The sequence below is a fragment of the Corvus brachyrhynchos genome, unplaced genomic scaffold (assembly GCF_000691975.1).
Source record: "Corvus brachyrhynchos isolate BGI_N302 unplaced genomic scaffold, ASM69197v1 scaffold167, whole genome shotgun sequence".
Classification (NCBI taxonomy): domain Eukaryota; kingdom Metazoa; phylum Chordata; class Aves; order Passeriformes; family Corvidae; genus Corvus; species Corvus brachyrhynchos.
The window spans coordinates 7,044,322-7,070,725 of record NW_008239547.1 but is presented as its reverse complement, the minus strand read 5'-3'; the positions used below and the strand labels follow the sequence as shown (position 1 = coordinate 7,070,725).

Below are 26,404 nucleotides of genomic sequence, written 5' to 3'. Positions count from 1 at the left end.
GACTAAATTAACTCAATGGACATTTTACAGACACTTCACAGGGGTGGTCCTTCAACTAAGGGAATTACATCTGTGTTCTACACCAGAAGATGGAAAGAAAGATGATGGCTAATGATGGTGTACTGGGTAGTGTGAGATCTGAGCATGATGTAAATGGTGTGGACTAAGTGGTAGAGAATGGGCTGGTTTTGACCGGAATTGAGTTGATTTTCTTCACAGTACCTGGTATGGGTCTATGTTGGATTTTTGACCAAAACCATGTTGATAACATAAGGATGATTTAGTTCGTGATGAAGTGCTTACACAGCATCAGGGCCTTCTCTGCTTCTCACCTCACCCCAACCAGCCTGAAGGCAGCTGGGAGGGGACACAGCTGGGACAGCTGTCCCCAACTGACTAAAGGGATACCCCAAACTGTATGGCATCATGCTCCCCAGTAACATCTGGGGAAAGAAAGGAGAAGGGAGGGATGTTTTGAGTGATGGCATTTGTCTTCCCAAGTCCCTGTTACACATGATTGAGCCCTGATTTCCTGGAGATGGCTGAACACCTGCCTGCCCATGGGGAAATGGTGAATGAATTCCTTGTTTTATTTTTCTCGTGGGTGCAGCTTTTGCTTTACCTGTTAACCTGTCGTTATCTCAGCCCATAGCTTTTCTAGTTTATATTCCGTCCCAATGGCATGGGGAGTGAGCGAGCAGCTGTGTGGGACTTTCCGAATGGGGTTAAACCATGACAGCAAGAAATGCCATTTGGAGCTCATTGAGCAGACAAAGCTTTTACTGCTTCTAAAGCATGTTTGCTCTTGCATTCATACACAATGCGGGGATAATATAAGCACATGTTGTATTAAAAGTTCTGTTCTTACTTCATTTTAGACAATGACTGGGCAACTCTCCAAATTGTTCCTTATGAAAATTTATTAAATGTAATGGTTTTGAAAGAAAGGTATTGCATGGGGTCAGATAAATATAAAACAGTTCCACTGGGTACCAGAGCAGTAGGAATAAAAAGTGTGTGAATTAATTTTTCCTTGGCAGTTAACTCTATTCAGTACAAAATTTGTTCAGGGTTTTTTGCAGAGCTTAAATATTTGACATTCAGATAAAATATATGTTTGTTTTTTCTAAAGCTGTCAGGGGCACGCATGTGTCAGTTTTCATTAAGAATAATTTCCCTCAGGATCTTTAGCTTAAGTTAACCTTCAGACCTCCACCGACCCCTTCCAAACCATCAGGGTTTCTTTTTGTGTGTTGTTCCATGGATAAATGTACCTGCCAAAACGTAAGAGCTTCAGAGGATGATGTTGACTGAATGCCTGAACAGTTCTCAAACCTAAGAAATGTGCCCTGCAAGCTACAGCAAGAAATTCCCTTCTTTCCTTTCCTCTGAAATGATCTATTTTCCAAGTACTAATAAAACAAACACTTAGGTAAGTGTATATAGAAGGAACATTTAAAAATTAGTGTCTTTAATGTTAAAGCTTATTTCTGTAAGAATCACATTGTGCTGTATATGCTTAAGCCCAATTTCCACCCTGAAAATTTATACTTGCAAATAAATGACAAAGCACAGTTCTGGCATTTATTGAAATATATGAAAAGGAATCCATTAACTTCACATCATAACAGTAATATGTGGCTAAGGTGGCTCCTCTGAACAAAATCCTGCTGTTTCACTGGGCAGGGAGACTTCACAAAGACCATAAGCCCTGCTAGTGCACCAGCTGGGATAAATGTTTGAACCCCGTTTTACTCTTTCCTGATGGTATAGGCCACCAATTTTCCTAAGAGTTAATTCTGTTCCGTGTTCAAATGTAGCAAATAATTTTAGAGTTAGGTCATTGCTGGCAAGTAGAGGGGGACTGCTGAAAGTAAGGAAGATTCCAGGGAAAAGCAGAGACTGAAATATTATTCAAGGATCCTTCTGCCTAAAAATCATGAGGTTATTGTAACATAGCGTTCTGGTTCACACGATCCACTGATGTTAGTCAGTAAGGAATGCTGAAATGTTTTGATTTGAAGGCTGTGTTGGAAGTGAATAATTCATTTCATTTTTGCACCCATGAGTTGAGAAATAAATGTGCAATACCCATTTCATTTATAGAATGCTTTAATGAAAGACCTTATTTGCTTTCCCTTAGATGAAGACCCACAATTAGTTTTTTGCAAAGAGCTATCAAAAAGTTTTTTTGCTGCAGGACCAAGGCAAGGGATCAGCTCACTGAATTGCAATAAACCACACCAGTAACTGATACTTTAATATCTATTGTTTAGCAGTCTGAAACCTTAACATACATAGACTTTTGTAAACATATCACAGTAAGGTTTACCTAAAGTTATTATTAAAAATATAATAAAACATTTTTCAGTTTTGCATTTACTAGTTGCAGAATTCCCTGAAAGTTGTATACTGAGCTGTATACATTGGTCTATATGTTGGGTTATAGAAAAATAACTTCAGAGGAGGTATGTATTCAGTGCTAGATGTTGTCCCTCTATCTAACTCGCTCCATTTGCCTTTTGGATAGTCCGGATAAGAGTACAGCCCACTTGGGTGAAATCTGGCCCTTATTATTCACAGTTTTCACAACAGAGATAAACTAAAGCTATTCTTAGGAAGATATGTTTTCTCCTCAGCAGGATTTCTCTCATGTTCTTCATAGTGGTGGTATTGCAGTTTCAGACTCTACCCACATTTCAAAGCTTCTCTATATTCTGCGTGTGATATGGCAATAGCCAAACTAGAGTTAAACAGACTCTTGCAGGAAGATGAACAGGTCTGGTCATGACAGCAAAGTGCACTGTGATTATTAAGTATATTACTGGGTTTAAAGGAAGATGCCTTCTTAGAAACTTTTAAAGTAAAACCTATGTTCATGAAAGTGCTATACAAAAGGTTCTAAACTGACTCCCCATTCAGCCATGGTCTGCTGGTTACCCAATTTAAATATCAGTGACCCCGTCTGGAAAAATTCCTGAGGGAGAGAGGAAAATATAGAGCATGTCTATGTGGTCAGAAGATGGATGTTATTCCCTTGCTCTGTCCATGGCTTGGGGCCATTGAGATGTTATTCCGGATACTGTTCCACCAGGCTCAGGGCCAGATCTTCCTAGTATACCTTGTCCAAAAGAGATTTAGGACAGATCTCAGAACTCTAAAATTCACCCTGTTTCCCTGATTATTTTTATGTCTGTCATATGGACCTCATTAGAAATCAAGGAACAAGATCAGTGATTTCCAATAAACCTTTATATAGGTATTGAAAAAAATGGACCTCACTAAAGTATTCTGGACTCCAGTTCCTAGTCATCAGTTTTCTGTGAAGTATTGTCTATTAAATAGCCAGGCAGTTTCCTCTGAAGCAATATTATTAGAGTCATTGCAAAATGAGTTGGAGCTCTCTGACTGAAACTTGGCTCTGAACTAAGAGTTAACCTCAAAAATAATCTTTCATTTTTGGAAGAATTCAAAATGTTACCAATGAACCAGCACTGTTCAGTGCTAGTTTGTGTCTCCAACTGTTACTAATTATTGCATAGCATCTATTTTTAACTTGAAATCCCCCATCTCCAGCTCTCCTCACACCTTTGCTGGTCATTATTTTTCATATAATAGGATTCCCTCAGTTAGCCTAATGGTGTAAAATGTGTCATCTGATATAGGTTAGCTGCCAAGGCTCCCTATAGAGCCAATGAAAAAAGTCAAGTGCAAATAAATTAATAACTTCAGGTATTCTACCTTATTATATCACTGTCTCATGGATAAGACTATATATCTCCATCAACTACAAGGGAAATACAGACTATCAGTTACACATCTGACTTTTAGGTGCCTAAAATCCATTTAGCTAAATCCCATTCTTTGTCCAGATAAGGTATTGTACAGTGATGAACATAATCTAAAACTCTGCAGATACATTTTTACAGAACCAGTCTATGAAAATAAACCAAACTTCACTCTAATGCAGTTTGTCTGAAATGATCAAGTATGTTTAGCAGGATGTTTTTTACTGTTTATCATTTCTTAAAACTGTCCAGTGCTGCAAATGTTTACTCTATTTCTGGTAATATTAGGGGGAACTGTGAGTGCTTATAATCAGAAGCAAAGCTTATTTTGACTTGAATTTAATATGAACAAAGAAATACCAGGATATTTTTGTATTATTCACTGGAGCAGTCATACCCTATTAAAGGTGACCAAACTAATTGTCCCATTTTGAGACAAATTTGGAGGAATGTCTGAAATAAATGTCCTCTTATAGAAGGCAGGTTACAGGCACCTCTCCCCTAACAGGTTCAGAAAGAATTTTCCTCGGAGGAAAGTGAAAAAAAACCCCTATTTATTTAACAAGTAAAGTGCACACAGGCACGGGAAAAAAAAAAAGAAGAATAATGCTAAAGAATAAAACCTCTCGCTGTGGAGAGAACCTGGGTAGATTTCAGAGTCCTTTGTGGGTATGGCCTTCTCCTCTCTGGAGCTGCGGCTCAGCATGGATCCCTCTGGACCAGTGGGTAGGGTCTCTCAATGATGTTCTGGTGTTGCTGAAATGTCCAGAAGAGAAGAAGAAGCCAAAGTTCCAGGGAAAAACTCTCGCTCCTCAGCTAGCAGACTAGCATAAAAGCAAAGGAATGTAACTCTCTTCCCTGCTGCAGAGAGCTGAGAGCTGAGGAGAAAGCAGGAAGGTGCTTTCTTCCGCTCTGTAGCGGTCAGAAACGCAGCGGAGTGCGTATCTGTGTCCTTGAACAGAAAATCGCTTTGAAAAGTTCTCCTGGCTCCTCTCCTGCCTCTCCTGAGAAACAGCTTAAAGGCACAGGATTCATGCCTGGCATAGGGCAGATGGTAGGGTATACAGTATCATACAGTCACCCCAGGACAGTCATGATGGAAAAAACACCACGGCTCTCCAAAATTCTGGGAGTTTGGCTTAGAAGGGTTGGACTGTGATACTTGAAAGGATCTCACATTGGGATGAGTGGTAAATAAATGTACAACCACTCCCTAAACAGAAAGTTCATCTTGACTCAGTTCTTTTGTAGTACTGCCCTTAGTCCAATACGCAGCGGTCAGAGCCAGACCTAACCACAGTGGGCCTCACCAGAGGCGTATTAAACCAAATGACATGAGGTGCATGATGCGACATCAGGTGCCCCAGGATGTGTGTATTTGGTTGGTTCCTACATTCCCTTTATCTTCAGTCACCTGGCTCCTCAGTTGGCAGTCACACCACTGTCCCAAAGAATGGGGGAGTTTTCCTTAGCCATGCTAAAGAATCTCTTTTGAAGTTTTACAAAGAGATGTCACTGTTTTGGGACCCTAATTCGATGAGAGTTGAGTAGATAATTCCTTGGAGAGGGTTGCTGAACTAAATTGGAAATGTTCTATATTTAACTAGGATTGTTTGGTAGATTTACAAATAAAATGTTCTCAGAACCTTTTGGTATATGAACAAATGAAAGCTGCCAAAAATATGTCCTTATATGAAAATCTGGCATGTTGGAAATGACTTAGCTGATTTGTACTCTTATACACTTGAGAACTGAGTAGAAGTATACCAAACAAGTTGCTTATGGATTGGGTTCTAATTGAAGTGCCTTAGCAGCCTATTGCTGTCCAAAGAGGTGCAGAAAAAGAACCACAGAATTTAAGATCCAGTCTTATTTCACACTATTCTGGTTTAATGGAGAGCTGCAGATTGGAGGGTGAACCATGGGATTACATTTGCAAGTGTGTTTACAGATACAGTATTGATTTCCTTGCTCACTAAGAGCATTTCTGTACTGCCACTGCTTGCAATAAACAACCCTGCAAGAGCCTACATGGTTGTGAAGCCATGATGCATTATTTAACAGGACCTAATCAATATAAAACAAGCATTCCCTTTGTTAGAGGAGTGCTATTGACAGAATGCTTCTCCCTTTTAATTTTTTATTATTTTGCATCGATTGCTGAAGCCCTGCATAGTCTTCAACAACATATACCGAGCTAGACCTGACCACAAATCTCACTTTATATGAAAAACCAGATTGCCCCATTTTAGCACAGAATTAATTTGAAAGAATATCCAGCATTCTAAGAAATCAATATGAGCATAGCCATTAACTTCAATAAAAGAAAAAGCAGGTCTTTGATCAGATATAAAAATCAGTCCATTTAGCCATCTCTGAAATAAAAGATCAATACCAAAAAAAACCACAACCCTTCCTATTCCCAAATAAGTCCTTGACTTAAGAGTTCACCTGGCAAGAATGCATGGAATTTGGATTACTTGGCTAAGAGTGGAAGAAAAAGAATTTTTCCGCCTGTAATTTCAAAAATAATATTCTCTACCCGGTGTCTCATGTTTGCCTGCAGTTCTATTAATGCCATGTCTGTAACATCATTCAAATGACCGTAAAAAAGTGCAAGTTGGGTTTTATAAAGCCAGACAGCCTTGCACATATCTCATTTATACTCTCTTAAAAATCTTCACCCAGTTCAGTGGGAGCAGGGATGAAGTAGGCCGAGAAAAACCTACTTAAAAATTCCACATCCACTTCTTGGATTTTCCTTTGTAGGAGCATGCTTAATTAGTGAAGTTTTAGTATCTTCATAATAAAACTCATGAACATAACTGTCAACCACCCTATTCCAGGCTCATGGTTTCAACCGGCATCCATTAACTGCTAATATGACATTTAGGGAATCAGATAATTTGGCATACAGACATCTAAAAAACCCTCTAAATTAATTTGCTGTTTGAGTACATTTCTTTTCAATTTTATAAAAGGAAAAAATACAGCTTTTTTCTTCCAGTCTAAAAGTTAAAGATTTACACTAAAAACTGAACTCTAACATAATCTGATTATTTTGACCCTTCCTATATCTACTGCAGTGAAGGTTTCAGATATTGCTTCAAGTTGAATGACAACCAATTTATCATTCAAAATTGAAAATCTTTATGAAGAAATAGGTGATGAATGCTATGTCTGACATTTTGGAAAGTGATGAAAATGGCAAGTAAAATAAATATGAAGCATATAAAGGCAAGTCCCAAATATGAAGTAGGCATCTTTTTATCTCTAGCTCAGAGAAGATACTTCACTCTTCTCTGAAATCTCTTTTGAAGAAAGAGAGAATAAACTGGGAGAAGATATGTTTTGCTAGTTAAGAGATGAGATGGAGAAGATATGAGGAAAGGATTTCATATTGTTGTTTTACTATTAAATAACCACTAGTCATTCATTGCTGAATGTAAAATATTTAATGGTCTTAGGATGTCCCTTTCAAGTTGCTTTTAAAGAAGTTGTTACAAACTGCAAACATCACAGGTATCTGAAAGAGTTTACAAATATTTTGTAATTGTTTAGAAGTATCCTCTGCTACACCATTCTATTAGCAGACAAAAAAAAAAAAGAGAGAAGAGAAAAGAAGATATTTTGCAGAACCTCTAAGCTTATACCTCATAGCATCAATCACAGTGAAGAGCACAGCTTGCCAGAGGCATTTCCTTTGTAATCCAGAAGACCATCTGTACAGTGTTATGGAATACAGCAAGCAGAAGCTTTCATACTGCTGCCCAGGCCTGTGTGCATATACACACCTACTGCAAAAGCCAAGGGGATACCAAGGGGACAAAGCGTCACAGGAGTTCACTTTATAAATTATACACTAGGTATTAGTCAAACAAAGTTTAAAATTTGTCCCAATCACCACCTCGAATGCTCAGAAGTCTTCCTGTGTGGATATGAAGGCTTGTCATACCCAAGTCTCCAAATCTGGGTGAGGAGGACAATTATTCTTTGACAAACTGACAGCTTGTGTCAGGAGAGCCCAAGAGAGGTCTCATGAAGATATATGTGAGGTAGCAGGGAGCACTGAACTAGGAGTGTGCTCCCTGTCTAGTAGACCTTATAGAGACATTCCAGTTTTAGCCAAATTATTGGGATTGCAAGTGCTTCGCTTAATGAGAGACCCTTTGAGGTCTGCAAAGAGATCCAAACAGCAGAAAAGCCAGAACAGCCAAGTGGATTTAGCTACTTTGTATTCTGTGGTGGGAAATTCAGTTGTTTCATCTTGGTCAGAGGATAGACATAAGGTTATGCAGGTTTTCAGAGGTGCAAAATCACCCCTCCCAACAAGGAGAAAGAAGAAATCACCTGAAACTCTGAAGCAGGAAGGTAAACCCATAAAGTATGCTCCTACCAGAGACAGGCACCAAAGGACAGAAGATAGGTGGCAAAACAAGCCTCAAGGCTGCCAAAACACTGAAATTCTGACAAAGCAGCACCACACGAACTTAAAAATATGCTGATGGCCTTAGAAAGGGAGTCAACCTGCCTGAATAGGTTAACCTCAGCTAAAGATTTCATTCCAAGCTTGTACCATTTTGCAATTGCAAGGTTCTCTCTCATGTCATGAACTATAACAAATTCTCTCTATTGATTTTTTTTATACTACTTTCTAATTCTAAGAAGATTCACATTATTTTGTCAGGATTCTATCAACTTTTTTCCTTTTCCCTCCTTACTGTAGGAGCCATCCAGTAAGAAGCACTGTCGATACTACTATATATCCGAAAAGATAAACACTTGGCAACTTGGCAACACTTAAGCATTCTTCATCCTTATTCTTTTATGCATCATAAGGATCTGCTCAGAACACCCACATACATGCACAAACATTGTGTCACTCACACATAATACACTCCTTTTTCCAACCACAATTTTTCCTTTCCCAACAGTTCCAACTATAATTCACTGGCAGAGCAAAATGTTGGAATAAGCATCTCATTTATCACTGGACAAAGACAGGCCTTTACTTCTCCTCAGTCCTAAAGGCCAAAGTGGAACTGTTTGCATCTCATTTGTCATAAACTTTCAGTAGATTAGTTAGTTTATATCTGGGTGGACTGAGACAGCCTGGAGCTTACTGCAGTGAGGTTTTTTGTTGTTTTAGTCAGGATGGGGGCAGAACTCACAGTTCTAAAGCTTTACTTTCACTGCTCAGCAAGCCTGACTTTATCCTGCCTGCAAGAACAGAAGAGCTGTGGTTCAGAAGGGCTCCCTAGGGTGCTCTGGCCAAGTAATTACAGTAACTTGCATAATACCTCTCATCAAGAAACTGCATTTTTGCAACAAGAAGAGAAGTCTTGTTCCATTCACAGCAGAGACTTCAAAAAAAGAAAAATATCAGTCTCCAGTACTAAACTGCCTGTAATCCATTTTACCTTACCAGCAGAAGTAAGGGCAGCAAAACAGGAAAAAAAAAAAAAAGTGAAAAGTGCTATGTGCAGCTTACTAGAGAACTAGAAAAGGCACTATTCTTTTTGTCTCTGTTTGGTAGAAGGAAGCCCTCAGGAAGAGTTTACATAAGGGTTGGCTAGTGACCCCTGAACAGCAGAACTCTCTTAGAAGCTATCTCACAGTTCTTCACTCCCAAATTCACAGGCTACCACCCAAGGAGGGATTGTGCCTGAGGCTTGCTCTTCTTTTCCACAACTGCTTGGTACATGAGGATGCCTACGTATGTCTCAAAAATTGTTGATTTTGTGCAATTTGCTCCCTTCCATCACCTCCTGTCAGTCCTGCTCCCTCAGATGGGGGCACATCCATGACACTCTCTAAATGATATTCTCCAGGTCATTTACAGACCATGAAGTCCAACAAGGACCTTTGGTGGTCTCCACAGGACTGAGGTTCGCAGGATGCCAGCAGAGAGTCAAGAAGGAAACCGTGATTTAAGGTCTCATAATTTGGGAGAATCCTTGGTAAAACAATGCTTGTATCATGTGCAAATTGGGACTACAGTAATAAGGATTAAAACAAAAAAAATATCATGTCCCCACAGGATATTTCTTGGAAGATAGAGACAGGGGTTCTTCACTGGCAGGAGAGCCTTGTTCCCCCACTCCTTAGGCAAATTCCCAAGCCAGTGAATTGCTGGCTGAAAGACTGACTGCATCACCTGCTGGCTTTATTAATGGTGTAAAAGTCCATCATGCTATTTCTCTGGCTTTGATTTTAATGCAAATAAGTTGATATGTAAAACTAAAATACTTTGTTTAAAAAAAAATCCCATTCTGTCCCCCAAAAACCTACTTCTAACCAATTTCACTTCTTTTTCATGTGGCAAAAGCAAGGACCTGTTTATTTAGACTTAGCTCAAGCCAAGTTAATGTCCACTTTTAAAAGATCATTGGCATTTAAAAGGGTAAAATACACTGGTTTGTAAATGAATCCCTATTCCATTCCCTGCTCTTTATACAACAAGACTTAATAAATTAAAAATTTCAAACTGCGGCTACTTTTACTGAGATCTTGAAATTTCCACAAAATCTATTTGAACTGTGATGAGAAAGCTTAGTCTTATATATCAGTTCTCTATTCATAAGATACAATGTATTTTTATATTTCCAATTTTTAAATGTTCCACTTTCCTCCACAGAAACTAATTGGGTCTGTTCCCCACCCATTTTAAACTTTTTTACTCAAGCTCAAGGATGCCAAGGTTCTGCTTAGTACATAAAGCATCTGATATTTTGAAAGAATAAAAAAATTTCTTTTCTTTTCTTGGTGAAGTGTATATTTAAGGATGAATAGACCATTTTAAAATTTCGACAGCAGCACTTAGCCAAGAATGCAGAGATTGATAGTTTCTCAAAAAATTAAGATTATTTTAGGACATATTTGGTTAACAAAATATCTCAGGTTTCCCACCCAGCCTCAACAGTTGGCTTTTGCTGTACTAACCACTGCTGTTAAATTACATAGTGCACACTACACTTATGATGGACATGGTTATAATGGACAATTGGTTATAGCGGACAAAAACAGATCTCCCAAACCAAACATATTAAGTTCAAGACATTCCTCTCTGGTTATAACAGACAAACATTGGCCACAATGCCAATTTCTGGACCTTTTTCTCAATCCTGTAAGTGTACTGAATAGAAATGGGAGCTAGGGAGGAAAGTTACAGGAATACTGTGTTTTTAAAATAGATTGTGCCCTAAGCCAAAGACTGAACAAGATGGTAAGAGAGGTTATGACAGACTTGCACTTTCTGCCAGCCTGACTGACCACTGCATACTAGATAAACCCAGAATTTTCTATAATCTGATCTCTCCTGCTCTTGGAGCCAGCTTCAGTAAATGCAGTACAATGGAGATGTAGAAGGACTCCAAGTCAGCACTCCTTTGCAGGGCTCTTCCTCAGATGGCACAGCCTGTCCTGGCCACACAAAAGGCCACACACTAAAGGGTGCTCCAATTAACATAATAATTTTCAAGGTAGCCCTTTGAATCCTGTTTACATCCATATTTGGCAAGAGTACAAGGGGGCTTGGTGGGCGAGTTAAAATGTACCCATTTCAAACAGAAAGAATCTTGTGAGCTGTCAAGAAATGTGAAATATTTATGATCCACAGCTCATGAAAGAATTGCATGTTAGGCTCAGTCAAAATCTCATGAGAGTTTCATGATGCTCACCCAACACCAAGAGCTATTGCAGATAAAAAAAAAATTTAAATGTCTATTCAGGTCCACTTCTTACACAGTGCCTGTCCTGGCTAAATTTCAAAAACTAAACTATCAGTGGTGAGCATAGAAGTGAGAGTATTTTTTAGGTCTGCTTTTGAAACAAATAAAATCACTTTGGTTTTCACTTCTATTAGAAGTAAACTGAATTTAAACCTTTTGGTCTGAAGAATAGGGACATAAGTGAGGCATACTTGTCCAAAATGTTGGCAAAGCCTACTCACCTGAGTTCCTCACCTGAGTGTCTTGGCAATAAAACACATGACCCTTTTTGAAAGGCTTTAGCATGCAATTTAGTAGCCATACACTTGTTTTTAGGGGCCCTTTGGCAGACCTTTCCTGGCCATGATCTGTGTCACTAGCAGAGTTAGTTTTTCAGGATCCTTGCCTGTCTGAAGCTCAAGAACTCCCACTCTGCTTTACATCTTAAAACACAGTAATACATAAGGACATAATTCACACTTCTCCATTCACCAGGACCCACTCACACCTATGAAACAGCTTTAGTAGAAATAGAGGGGTTCTCTTTTTGCATGACTAAGGCCCTGCAAGAGGGCACCCTGTCAACTGATGCTAATGGAGAAGAAAAGCTGACCCAAAATGTAATTCTGCGTTTCAACAAGAAGCTTCATTTCATTCTATATTTTCTTTGGGGTCAAAGTCTGCCAAAGCACAGCCTTGGCTTCCTGATTTCTAAAAGCGAAAATGAGTACTTACTACATTTGATAACAATGTTACCTGTGAATTTTAGTTATACCCTATGTGAGCCCTCTGCAAAATAGTGATGAACATCCCAAGTCAGCACAAAATACATTGGAAGTTCTTTACCTAATACCTAAAACAAATTTCCAGAACAAAGTTGAAAATAAATCATAGAATCATAGAATATCATGAGTTAGAGGGGACCCACATGGATCACAAAGTCCAAATATTCACATTGCACAGGACAACTCCAAAATTCACACCATCTGCCTAAAAGCAGTGTCCAAAATCTTCTTGAACTCTGACAGATTTGGTGTCATGACCACTTCCCTGGAGAGTCCATTCCAGTGCCCAACCAGCCTCTGAGAGCCTTTTTCTGATATCCAAACTAAACCTCCCTTGACTCAGCTTCATGCCATTCCCTCAGGTGCTGTCACTGGTTACTACAAAGAAATCAGTGTCTATCCCTCCTCTTCCCATTGTAAGGAAGCTCTAGACTGCAATGAGTTCTCCCTTCAGTCTCCTCTTCTCCAGGCTGAACAGAAAAAGTGATCTCAGGTATTCCCTTAATGCTTCCCCTCAAGGTCCTTCACCATCCTTGTAGCCGTCTTCGGATGCTTTTTAACAGCTTTATATTCTTCTTGTATTTTGGTACCCAAAACTGCCCCCAGCACTCGAGGTGAGGCCACCCCAGTGCAGAGCAGAGTGGACAATCCCCTCCCTTGCCTGGCTGGTGATGCTGTGCCTGATGCACCCCAGGACACAGCTGGCCCTCCCGGCTGCCAGGGCACTGCTGGCTCATGTTCATCTTGCCATCAATGAGGACTCTGAGATCACTTTCCACGGGGCTGCTCTCCAACCTGTCATTCCCCAGTCTGTACAGATGTCCAGGGTTGCCCTGTTTCAGATGGAGAATCTGGCACTTTCCCTTGTTAAACTTCATACGGTTGATGATTTGAATCCTCTGAAATATGATGGCAAAATATTTGTCATCCACAATACTCTGGTGTGACAGCACACATTCAAAAAGACTTGAAGTTCACATAGTGATCTTCCAGGCAGTGGATGCCTGCTTCCACTCCTGTGGATCTTCCCTCTTTGTCATAAAGTGAGGGCATCGCAACACACTGTGACTGTCTACAGATTGTTTCATTTCAACAGCAAGACAGATGCCACAAGTTTATCCTATTCTGGAGAAAAATTGCTAACAAAATATGATCAGTGAATGAACATTGGAGCAAGTCCGGTGACTTGAAACTGTATAGGGAATATAAACTGGCAAACACACTTGCCCTCTAGAGTGATAGTAAAAAGGGTTTTCAAAATGTATTCAAATGTACTATATTTTCCAAAATGGTAGGAAATATCTCTTTTTAATTAGGTCATTCAGAGCACTTGAGATTTGGTTGTTTTGGGGGTTTTTTCCCCTTATTTTCAATAATTTAAGGCCTATTTTCCACTTATTAAGTAGATCTTACCTTTATTCAAGCAGTGTTAATGTACAGAATTTGAAGGACAACATGAAATATCATCAAGAGATGTGGTTGTCATACAGATTTCTACTCATTTGAATAATCATTGTGGCACAAAACTTCAAGTAATCACTGGACTTTCTCTTCACTGGCTAACCCAAAAACACAAGAATAAAACATAAATAAGTGAAAAACATCATTTCCCCAGAGAGTGTCTTAAATAATTGGGGGTGCGTGTTGATCTCTTTTGCTTATCTATCTTCTTTTCATTTCCTTGGTTAAAGATATAATACTCAACAGAGGAAAAAAAGGAAAGCAAAGAAAAAAGTGCACTAAGATTTCACTTGGCATTTTAAATACAACAAAGGGTACCTATAGGGATGCTTTATTGTACCATCGAGTAAACTCCAGCTGTCAGCCCTGTGATCACTTCTTCAATAGGCAAAAAGGACTCAGCTCTAACCCAGCTACATGCTGGTTCCCACCAGTAGAACAACTACATCCTTAGGAACTGCATTCACAATTATTCCCTGATTTTCAAAGGACTTTGAAAGAAAAATGTGAATAAACTTCTTAAGTGAGTGGCGTTTTTCTTTTCTTTTTTTTTTTTTTTTTTTTTTTTTTTTTTTTTTTTTTGGAGTTAAATAAAAAAGCTGTTTATCTGTTTTTGTTAGAGCTAAAGTACAACCTTTTGCCAGAGATGAAAAATTCTACAGGATGACTTAAAAATCTTATGGGTTTATTGGTTCTCTTATTATGTTCACATCAAAGAGACCAAAATATGTTAAATTTGACCCTTTACCTGGAGAGGGAGGAACTACTGCATACATGGAGTCAGAGAATATGCACTGATGAAACTTTGATCACTTATTTTAATGTGATATTGTGGGGAGAAATCCCAGCCTGAAGAAAATGGGATTTCTCTCATTGGCTTCAGCTGGACCAAGGCACTACTATCTGATAGCAATTTCTAGATTTGTTGGGTAACTTTGTTCAAGATCCACATTTCACAGAACAAGCATAACTGAACACTAGAATTGATTTAAAACTTCGAACATTTTCATGAGAACTTTTCTTTTTCAGAGTGTTGTCTTTTAAATTTTGTGGAGGAAAATCATGAAATCAAATAAACTTACTTTTGAAAATCTGCATCAGTCCTACTTGAAATGGCTAATGTTATGTGGTTTTTTTCTTCTGGATTTTTCCTTTTTCTTTGTTGATTTCCATCTTCGTTTTCTTTTACCATCTAAGCAATAGAAAAATAAAAATAAAAAATAAGAAGCATGAGGAGGGGGAAGAGGAGAGGAATGACAATTATTTGGGAAGGAAGATGACTTTTTCCTATATTCTATCTCTTGCATTCAAAGACAAGACAGAAACAAATGGTGTAGCTTCAAAATTACAAATTTCCCCTTTTTTTTCAGTGTTTTGCTACACTGCTTTCAAAAGAAACCACTGTATTTTAAAAGCTAATTGAATTTTTTATGTTGTTTCTCTTATGAATTTATCTTCTTCATTTCTAAGTCCATTCTACTAACCAATTATAAATTTATAAAAAATTGCACTCTAAATTTCTCTTTCATGTAGATAGGAAAAACAGAGCAAACTGACAGTAGCAATCTGTGCAGGGCTAAGCAGCATATGGCCTTCAGCAAAAAAGGACCATAAATAATTTCAAAAAAATTTTTACTGTGGCATTATACATTTGACAAACTATAGGCAGCAATCCAAAATACAACTATTCAGCAATTTATTTTCAGTGAAATGCTTCTCCAGGTGGCTGAATGCTTAATTTTCAGTTCTGACTAATTTTTAGTCAGCTAACTAATCTGCTCTTTCAGCCTTCTCCAAGTTCATCAACCTTAAGACTTCATAAAATTGACTCAATTTGTTTTGCCATAATTTCCTGACCAATCAATAGTCTATGTGTTTATAGGAAAATACTTTTTTCAAATGTCTGAAATCTCCATTTATAGCGTCTTGAGGAAAGGGTCAGCTATTGAAATGACAAGCTCAAAGCATGAGGGGAGCTGTCTGAGCCTTTTTTTTTTGCTTCAACAGTAATTCTTGTCACCTTATAACTCCATTGAACAGTTTTAATGTAAAAATGTAACAATGGAAGTATGAAACATGAGGAGTGGTGTTCCACAGAGGTTTTTTGTCCAAAATTTTTTATGTAATACAGATGAATCAAACAAAAAAAATACCTACAAAATTGCATATTTGGTTCATGAAGGTACTTCCATGCTCAGGAACAGAAATTTGTGAAAAGGAAACCATACACATATGAAACATTTTCTAAGGAAAAAAAATTCAGTTTTATCTATTACAAATTAGTCAGCTGTATATTTGCTCTGTGCATACACTTGAGCAATGAGCAGAGAAAGTTTCAAGTCCTCACACTTCATTCTTCATGTCATACATTATCTGTATGACTTAAAAAGAGGTACTCTTTGATTAGTGTAACAGAGAGTTTATTACAGATCCTACCAGAATCCTGGCACAAAATATTTTGATCAGTTAACAAAGTTTCTAACAAAGTCATCAATAAGAGTGGCACAGGAAAATATTTGAAAAATTTAATATCTGTACCTGAGGACATCATTAATCAGGGGGGAAGGTTTACTTTTGAAAATCCTTTCATCTAGCATATCTGTTAAACACCCATAAACACCTGCCTACCTCCAGGGGATTCAATACCCCATGGCTCTTCACCTTTTCCTCCTAAGTTCCATCTAGCAGGAACTGCAGCTATATTTGGCTTCTAAAAGCACTCCCAGTTGCTAAGTGTATCTGTGTCACTTCATCCAGAGTGGCTAGAAGAGCCCTAGCAGTTCCAGGTAAGGCAGAAAGAGTTACCATAACATGATGTGCATGTAAGGTGATGACAAAAATCTCATCAGAACTGATCACAAAGCCCAGTACCTGAGTTATGCTGTGCTAGGGACTGGCTGAGCCACCTCAAGGCTTGCTGCAAACATCTACTTCCCTACTCTTTCTCACCACAGCATATACTTCTCCCTTCTTTCCCCTTATTGATAGACAACTCCTGTGAAAAATTTGAATTCTTTCTTAAATTTCTTACACCTAACACCTCTTTAAAATGTCAAACCCCAAAAAACGGTGACCCATTCACCCACCATGCTGTTTCAATATCAAGGGTGACTGCAGCAAATGTGTGAATGGTGCTTTTACTCATTAGGATATCTGTTACACCATAGAACCTTAAAATTCTCCATAGTACTCCAAAAGCCACAGAAATCTAAGGCTTTAAAGCAAATTGGAATTAATACTATCTCCTTAGACCTCTTCTCTTCTAGATTTGAATTCCTTTCATTTGGTTTGTTTTATAAACACTCAGAAAAGTCTCTGTATATAACTTCCTGAAGTTTGAAACAATGAATGAAGTGAAAGCCATAATAATGTATTGTGGTAATTCATCTCAATGTAAAAAAATAATTGTAAATTATTATTAGATGAACCCCATTATAATGGTACTGAAGAACACACAAGAATGGAAGGCAGCATGTGACATGGGCAGCTGTGCACACATGCATCCCATGTTCCAAAGGCTGGAAAACAGCCCAGAAAAATAATACCTCTAGGTTTCAAAATTTCAGTGAATTGAATATTTTGATTTATGGGGTTTTTCATCATTTCATATTTAGATAAATATTTAACAATACTCAAAATACATAACATTAATTTGAGTAACCAGGTAAAGTTAAGCATTCATTTGCCTAGGCACTTTCAAAATATATCTTTAGACAATCTAAGTCTTTAATGACCAAAACCAGTTAAAAAAAATATTATCATAAAACAGAGCTTTTAATATCCATAAGTACCATAGTAAAATGCATTATACAGTTCAGCCACTTAGAGATAACTGGACAGATATCCTAGTAGTGGAGGTTTTCATAAACAAAAGCATACTCTGCAATATTCTGCTATTTAGAGTTCTTTTGTCTTTCGTGCATTTGGAAAGACTTAACAACACAATCTTTGATAGAGATATATCATGTGTTAGATGACTTATTGGTGGTACTTTAACTACAGAGGTAAGAATTACTTATCCTTTAAATCATACATAGGCATTATAACATTTTAGCAGACAGATAGTAACAGCAAAACTAAAAAAAACAAAAACACCACCTCTTTTGTTTGACGAAGACTGTTTAGATACCAAGAGCATTTCCCACTCATTACTCCTTCTTGCTCACCTCTAGGGGGAAGGAAAAGCAGTCATTCTGTAATAAGGACACAAAATCCTTCACTTTAGTGTCACTGGCATGTTCCAAGTCCATGCAGAAAACCACAGCCCATTTGGCAGAAATCTACCATTTTACCATCTGGAGTATAAATCTGCCTGTTTCTGGACTTCCCACAATCACGTGCTGATTTCCCAACAGAACAGTTTCTGCACAGGTATGGTTCTCAGCACAATCAATGTGTTACAAAAAATGTATTGTGGCCCTGGATTTCAGACAGCTCTGCACTGTCAGGGTCACACATCACCACTCCACTGGCACTCCCAGAATTTCTTGGGGGGCTGGGAGAGGGCCAGCACTCAAATGGTGGGGGACAGAGCCAGCAACCCACTGTGATACAGATTCATCAGCCACAAGAAGGACACATCTGTGCATTCAACCACCTGAAGTCCCAGGAAAGGAAAAAGGGAGCCAACACAAGGGAGCTGGTGTACTCCTGTTGTGGAGAGCAGGGTGCAAGTGCTGACCTGGGACCTGACCACTGCATGGCTGCACTAGAGCTGTGTATGGCCCAGGCTGCCTGCAAACACATGCCTGTCCAGTGCTGGGCTTGTTCCACTGCTCCAGTTTCTGCAGTTCAGCTTACAACTGGTAAAAGCTGTTTGCTCTGTGCTCCCATGTCAGGAGCAGACAAGTCTTTAGGAATGGTACTTGGAGAATCTTTTTCCCCTTCTGTCTTTTGCTTAGTCCAACACTTAGACCAGGACATACACTTTCAATGGGATTTGTTCAGTGTCATCAGTGTTCATTTATGCTAAAGAACCTCTATAAACCTCTCCTCTATATTTATGAAGTTCAATCTTTTTTCTAAAACCATCTGGCAACAATACCTGGGACCTATTTACAGTAAATTAAACAAAAAAACCCCAAACCTTCAATATCCATCTCTCAGAGGTAAAGACTGTGCCTTCAGTTTCACAGTTATTTCTCTGCAGCCAGTTTGGAAAACAGAAAGCTCTCCTTGACTTTGTCTTTTCTCCTTTTATGAGTGAAATCAGTACTCACAAAACAGTAACACTCTAGGTAGACAGTCTTGGCAAATATACCTGTTTCCACATATGCAGCTTGTGCAGTAACTCCATGTGAGGTCTGAAACAGGGAAATAATGGAACCATCTCCAAAATAATGAAGCTTGGTTGAAATAAAAAAAGCAATCCAATGGAACACTAGGAAATTATTTTAGCTATAAAATCTATAAAAGGCTTATCCAGGTAAGTAGGCTCTAGCTCATCGCTTCATTATAATATTTTCTAAATAAAAGTAATTTTTTTTTTTTTGACAAGCATTCTTTCATTATAGGAAATGAACCCTCTTCTAAACATTGTTTTAGATAAAAAAATAGATTTATACAGTTTATTTTCTGATGTCTTGTCAATACTCACCCCAACAACCCTTCAATTCTTTCTATAGCAGTGTCCATTCACCAACACGTACAAAGAAATATAAAGAAAGCTTCTCAATTTCTTTAAATGATTACAACACCCTATAGATTTTAAGAGAAACACCTTCTTAACAAATAAAATATAATCTTTTCAATTAAAGGTCAGCAGAATTGATTTATATTGGTTAAATTCCAAAGTAGGTTCAAGTCAGTGGTATCACAGCTATCTTTCAATTTGCCTTTGGGTTTATGTAATGTTCATGTTATTGAGAGAAACGTTAAATCACTGAGAATGCCCTGCAACACTGGATGTTTCTTAAGACTGTTTTATGCAGCTGCAACAGCTGTATCAGCCCATGGAGCCAAGCGAGGGAAAAAAAAATACTTCAACCAGTATAAATTATTTATTATATTAAGTGGTACTCAGTACCAGTAGAACGCACGCAAGTATCATCTAAATTCTTTCTAAGCCTTTAATTTTATATTCATATAAAATTTATACATCCTTTAATAAGTAAAACTGTGATTAATTTTAATTTGAGCCTCAGCCATACCAGAATAGCATTTAGGAGGTTACTGCAAACTGTCCAAATTGTGTAAAATAATATTTTCACTATTCATTTGAGGTAAGAATGGATATAATACCTCCTACATATTAAGAAACTGAGAGAAGCAAGATCAATACTAGAATACCATTTTCTAATTCAAGATCCTGAAGCACTGACAACTAATAGAATGAAAACTTCATACATGGTATTTCTCATACAATAACACTCAGCTTTCAGCAATGCTTAATATTTTTTATAAAGTCACTATATATTTTTTTAGAGGAAGATATGAAGGCATTTCTGTGTGCTGAAATCAGAGTGAGAAAACAACATCCCTTCTTTTCCTGTTTTGCTGTGAGGTGTATTTAGCTCAGTCACATTAATTTGAAAAAAAAAAATCTTTTTTTTTTTTTGAAAATTTTTCTTATTGAATGCATTATGGCATAAGACTCTTTTAGAAATAATGTCACATTGTTAATAACTAAGATATTAAGGATGATTCAACAACTGCCTAGCAGATTTCTATGGTGGGTCTTAAAAAAAGTTGATGTTGTATAGTTTTAGCAATATCAGAGAGTTTCAATTTATTGCTATTCACTTAATGTCCAAAGCCATTTCTGACAGTTGAAAGACATTTTAAGATACTTCCAACTTCAAACAATATCATTTATGAGTGTAGTTTTTTTCCTCAGAATTACTAAGTATGCCAGGCTGAAAACAAGAATCTTTTCTAAAATTCTAATGCTATTTTCCTAGATAATAAGAAAAAGGTAAATGAAAACTTTTACTATCTATTAGCAATCAAATCGTAGTATATGAGAAACTGCATACACTTGGATACATTTGTTTGCAGTATAGGTAAATCACTGTGTACTTAGCTCTTGGCAAATACTCATTTTCATTTTCTTTGCACCTCAAGACGCCAAGGTTCTTCTCTTGAAATCACCATTTCAACTTATATTGTATCAAGTAATATAAAAATTATTTCTATTTGCAATATTTTTACATAATCATCTTGACACATTGAAAGTCCAGTACACAATAGCTCAGTCCTTAAATTTTGCTAATTAAGAAGCCTAAATCTTCCCATTATTTATCTGCAGTCACAAAAGAGCACTTCCTTTACTGTCAATTTTCTCAACTAGGAAATGAGCTAATGTTTTGCTGCTCTAAATGCTTGACGTTTTGGTCCTGTGAAAATAACTGTGGCTCTTTTTCATTTCAGTAGTGGCTCATTTTTCTTTCAAGTTCACAAAGAAATACAAGCACTCGGTTATTTTGGAAAGGATCCTTGGGTACCAGCAAACATCTTCTGGACTTACTGTAGTCACATCTCAGTCTTTAAACATTAGTCTCATTCCAAGACATAATGGATTCCCAGATGAAATTTAAAGTCTCATTTGAAAACTCCATCCAATGTGAAAAGCAAGATCTCATTCTTGCACCATCATAGCTCTGAATTCACTCCATCACCTGCTCAGCACCTCAGACCACCACAGTGGCACACTGCACTGAAAATTTCTGTAGTCAGATGTCCTGCTCTATTTAGAAACTTTACACCTGGAGAAATATTTTGAGACAGCTCTAAGGAAGCCTTTATCTGAAAACTGTCAGGTGTTTTCTTGCAAATGCATTTTAAAGCCTCACGCAGAAGATTTGCATTAATATATATCAGTGCTCAGATGTGGCCAACACTTTGGAAAGATGAATGAAGAGTTCAGAATACATTCTTTTTTGTCATGACATTACCCAGACTGTGTTGCAGAGTCCTGGGACAATATCCTGTTTGCTTGAAGGAAGCATAAAGTGTTGAGACTCACACCTGAAATCTGGAAATAGATTTAAATTAAAGTGATCTTGTTTAATGCTGCTCTGCAAAGCTTCAACTGATTGATTTAGGCATCTCTTATTTAGGCAGGAGTTGCATGAATTGAGAAATATGCTCTGTGATGGGCCATTATAGGGAACAAATCTAAATGAACCACAGCACATGAAGACCTCCATGAAGTCATGCCATTCTCTTTTCCTATTTTATTTTCTCATTCTTTTGACTAAATCTTATTCTGTGCCATGCAAATTATATTCAGAACTTTGTGGGTATTATCCTTATCTCAGAAAAGGCTGAGCAAATAAATCTGACAGCCCAAATGTATAGACTTCAGTCTTAGCCTTCAATCTTCTCTGCTTTTTCCCTGAATACTATACACACAAGCCCCAAAAAGGTACAACTTTCAGCTTTCTTCACAAGCACAGCTCATTTTGTCCAATATCACTAGCTCCCTTCCTCTCCTCTAAACTGCCCTTTTGTCCTGCTTCTGCTTTACAGCCCTGTTCAACTTGCAGTTCTGTGCTCTATTCTACTCATCAGGAGTTTTGATTCCAACAGGAATTTTACCCATTAAACCATAAAGAGATATGCAAGACACCTGAAGGAGAAGTTATCCTAACACGAAGTCATTCTGTAGCCATAGTCCATACTGAGATCCAGAGCCCTAAAATAGATTGAGATTGGCAGAATTTAGGAAAGTAAAGCTAACTTATGACTCTCAAAACCCATAAGCAGCTCTCCTGTAATGGTCAGAGTTCCTAGCTGTCTAAAACAATTTTGGCACCTAAGGAAATGTCTGAAAAGGTCCTTAGGGACAAGTTCGGCTATATCTCCACTTCTTAAAAACAGGTCAGCTGTCCCCAGGGAAGCACTGGAAACCAAGAAACTGGAAAGAAGGAGAGAAAGAGCTTTGCCAGACTGCAGGTTAGACACCTACTTCCAAGAGGCAAGACCAAACCAGTCTGTTGCTTTCAGAAGCAGCTTCCCACTCAATGTGTTGACTGCCTTTGCCCCACTGAGCACACACAGTGACCATGTGCATCCCTGCAGGACCCAGGGCTGTCACTGCACTGCCTTCCTTGCTGGCTCCAGCAGTGAATCTGATCTAGAACCACGTGACTATAAAGTTAAAATTGTATGTCTGTGCAAAACATTTTCTGATTGTTTTTAAGGTACCTTTACACTGTTGTCCAGAGCTAAAAAACCCCAAGAATTTAATCTGAGTATTTATCCAGAGAGTCCAGCTGTGACCGAAGCCATCCATAAGGCTTTGGAAATGGCATCACTGAAATTTCTTACAGACTTCAGCTGGCAATAACTCATCAGGCATTCCAATTAATTCTCTTTCTCCACTCCCCTATTGATCACGAAGGATACTTAATTTCTATATTTTGACTCTGCTGAACATTTGAAGGCTGTATTGTTTTATAGTCCCTAGGGCACCAAGCAAAGCAAGCATGGAATTTCAAACTTTTCACAACCTCATGCTGCGACAACATTTTCAGTTTATCCTTATATTTTATAGACTGTCTCCAGTCATCAGGATTGAGAACACGGGGTACACTTCAGCTGCATAGCATTTATTCACTGTCAAATTCTGTGCGGCTGTAAGTTGTCCAAGCCCCTAAAACTGCGGACTGTTATCTATAGCTCAAGGATATATGACTTACTTTTTGGTTTTTTGCCAAAAATATTTTTGACCTGGTAAAAGGGAGAACATAGGGATCTTGGTTGTGGAGAAAAGGTAAACAGTGAAGATACTTGTAAAAGAGACAGGATTTTAGTAGTAATAGTACTTATATTAGTATGGTTGCAAGTATTGACATTAAACAAAGCAACAAACTTAGGAAAATTAGTTATTTCTGTCTTCAGCTTTAGTACCTTGTTTCTTTGCTCTGTCCTCAAACAGTCTTCACCATGTGTCTGTCTGTTTTCTTGTACTCCAACTCTTGGGTGCAAGGATTGTATTTGGAAAGCACCCAGGTCATTTTAGACATAGCCACAACATAAATAATCGTTATCCAGGCTGCTGGAATGCCCACTCGGTGAGTTAGCTGCATGGCTGCACGTTCAGTCACCTCTTGTTCTCTTCCAAGAATTGTCCCATATTTCCTGCATTTTACTGCCAGCAGCAGGGAAGCATCTTTACAATCAGACATATAGTTTCAGAAAAGGAGAAATTTTTCCCCTTCCTTTTCTGGGAAAATTAGACAATGACATTTGCAATGAACTCACTGAAAGGGTGAGCTACACAGAGCCTACCAGCAGTGAGGCTGCGTGCATTACTCAGTAAGACCTGCTGTACACACAAGTGCAATAAGCACTGCTGGGGAGCCTGCCTCATGAGCTCTTGGTGCAGCTGTGGAGCCCTGCTGTGCTGGCCAAGTGATCCCACTCTCAGTGCAGTCACAGAATCCAAAAAGCTGAGTCGCTGAGTCCATAACAGTTATGTGTTCATAGGCAGGGGGAAAAAGGCAGAAAAACAAATATTTCTTCTTGTTTCAACATGTGGGATTTAAAAGTACAAGACCTGGCTTTAAATTACTGACCAGGTTCTCCAGCTCTCCAACACATCAGCTGCTTTGTGTTGGCATAAATGTAGCTGCAAAGAGGTCAGTGGGAGTTCCAGCTGACCTCCATGAAAGATCTGTTGAATAAAACACATCAAAGAATTGGATTCCCTGAGCTATTTCTTCATCAAGTTTCCCTTTTGTAAAGGAATGGAGAATGTTACTCACTCTATTGCATAAAGCTCTTTAAGAACTTTAACAGTAAGGCAAGAAATTAATTCAGTGACAAATTTTGGCATGACTGCAAAATACCTATACCTCTAATGAAAGCAGAATGTCTTCATTTATAGTAGTATATACTAAGTTAAAATATTTTTTAACTCAAAGTTATGTAAATTGTAAGAGTTAATCCATAATTGGACAAAATTTTTATTTTTTGAGGGATACAGGGACAATCTATTGTAAAGTGAAACAAATATTTCCCATATTATTAGATCTTTCACAAAAAGTGTGTAACTAAGTTTTGCACACTCCAAAGATGAATCCCCTCATTAACTTAAAATAAACTAATTCATTTTATCTAGAAAATTAAGGAATATAAATATTTAAAATCCAAAATAATTATTAATTGCACATTTTACGCATATCACACTATCCAGATGTATAGTAATCAACAAGAATCCATTCCAATATATAGCAGAAAAGCTGTACTTTTAGAGCAATTGCTGCTGAAGTAGCAACATGACAGATTCTCCATTGTTTTACATTACCTTTACGTTTAAAGATATTGTCCTATATAATGTAGAAGTAGATACTGTATGTGTTGGCACTGTACTGTAAATAATGAGTAATCCACCCACTCAACAATCATACTATGATTGTAAAACTACAGAGTAAAACCCAACTTTCCTTCTTTGTGACCTGTGTTTAGGTTTCATTGTCCACAAACCTGGTTAGACTTCTGCAAATTTCTGCACAGAAAACCTTTACTGGTATCCCAGGGAAGTCTTAATTTCTGCCTGTTTTTCTTGTTTGGCATGTCAACTAAACTGATGGCCCAGATTCACACCAAGAATTCACAGAATATGCCTACAGTAAATAAATAAGCACCATTGTCACAGCCCTTGTAGGTAGTGTGAAAGGAAAAAGATATTAAAGTAAAATAATTGCACAAGACACACATTTGTTGGTCTAGATTAATATATAAGGTTACTCAATAAAGAGCATTTTCAAGCACGTCTAAGTTAGGTAATGGAGTAATTGAGCTTTCTTACACAACCTTAATTAATCTCAGTAAAGTACATACATTATGAGACAATCTTAAGTGATTACAGTATTACAATCTTGAGTGAATCTTATGCACTACAAATCCTGTATTGCATTTTACAATGCACACAACAGTCTTGCTTTTTTCTTCAAATGAATCAAAATTATCTAGAGTTTTCCCAACAAGCCCTTCTTATGACTGCTTTTACAACAATAGGAAGTTATACATATCTAAAACCTAAATAAAACAACACTTACCGGTGTTTTCCATCTGGGATCCTCAAGAAGATTTACAAAGTTCTACCAGAATATGTGGACTCTAGTTTGCAAAGGAAATAAGTGGAAGCACAGCAAAGTCTTCATCTGTACTTTGAACTATCTGCATAGTTCTTTGAAACAAAAAGAGAAAAATAATAGATCTCAATTTTCTTCCTTTCTTGAAACTACTTAAAATCAGGGATTACATTGCTCACAATGAACTTTTAGAATTGCTTTCTAAGGTTTTGTCCAGATATGTATTAAAAACATATGTCTTGTTGCACTTTCCAAAGATGGAAAGGTTTCTACCTGTATTTACATATTTTGATTCAAAATCTCCTTTATTCTCAGTTGGGAACAGAAAAGCCTTTATTACTCTCAGCTGGGCCCAGTCCCACAAACATTTCAGCTCTGCCTTCATCAGATGCAGATCACACCAGCATTTATCCCCACTAATCACCACTCCCTCTGGCACTGACATTATCCTGGGGAGTTTCCCATTCACCTGACATCAATTACCCTAGACCCTGCTGATACTTAATTCATATCATCATACTTAATTAATCATTAACCCCTTCACTGCAGTCAGTGTTCTATAATTGGTGTTCACAGCATCTGCAAAATATTAAGGGTATTTGACTGTACATTCATCATGA

At 37.8% G+C, this 26,404-nt stretch overlaps 1 long non-coding RNA gene across 2 annotated transcripts; it reads right to left on the bottom strand.

Annotated features, from left to right (window-relative positions):
• Nucleotides 1-12,979: 12,979 nt before the first annotated feature.
• LOC108448472 lies at nucleotides 12,980-26,146 on the bottom strand. 2 transcript variants are annotated; one of them, XR_001864362.1, is made up of 4 exons: nucleotides 26,058-26,146; nucleotides 25,749-25,879; nucleotides 14,826-14,935; nucleotides 12,980-13,181 (listed from the first exon to the last, which is right to left on the bottom strand). It is a non-coding gene; the product is annotated as an uncharacterized LOC108448472 (long non-coding RNA). The 2 variants fall into 2 exon arrangements; XR_001864361.1 differs by having other exon boundaries at nucleotides 25,749-26,140.
• Between the last annotated feature and the right edge of the window lie 258 nt (nucleotides 26,147-26,404).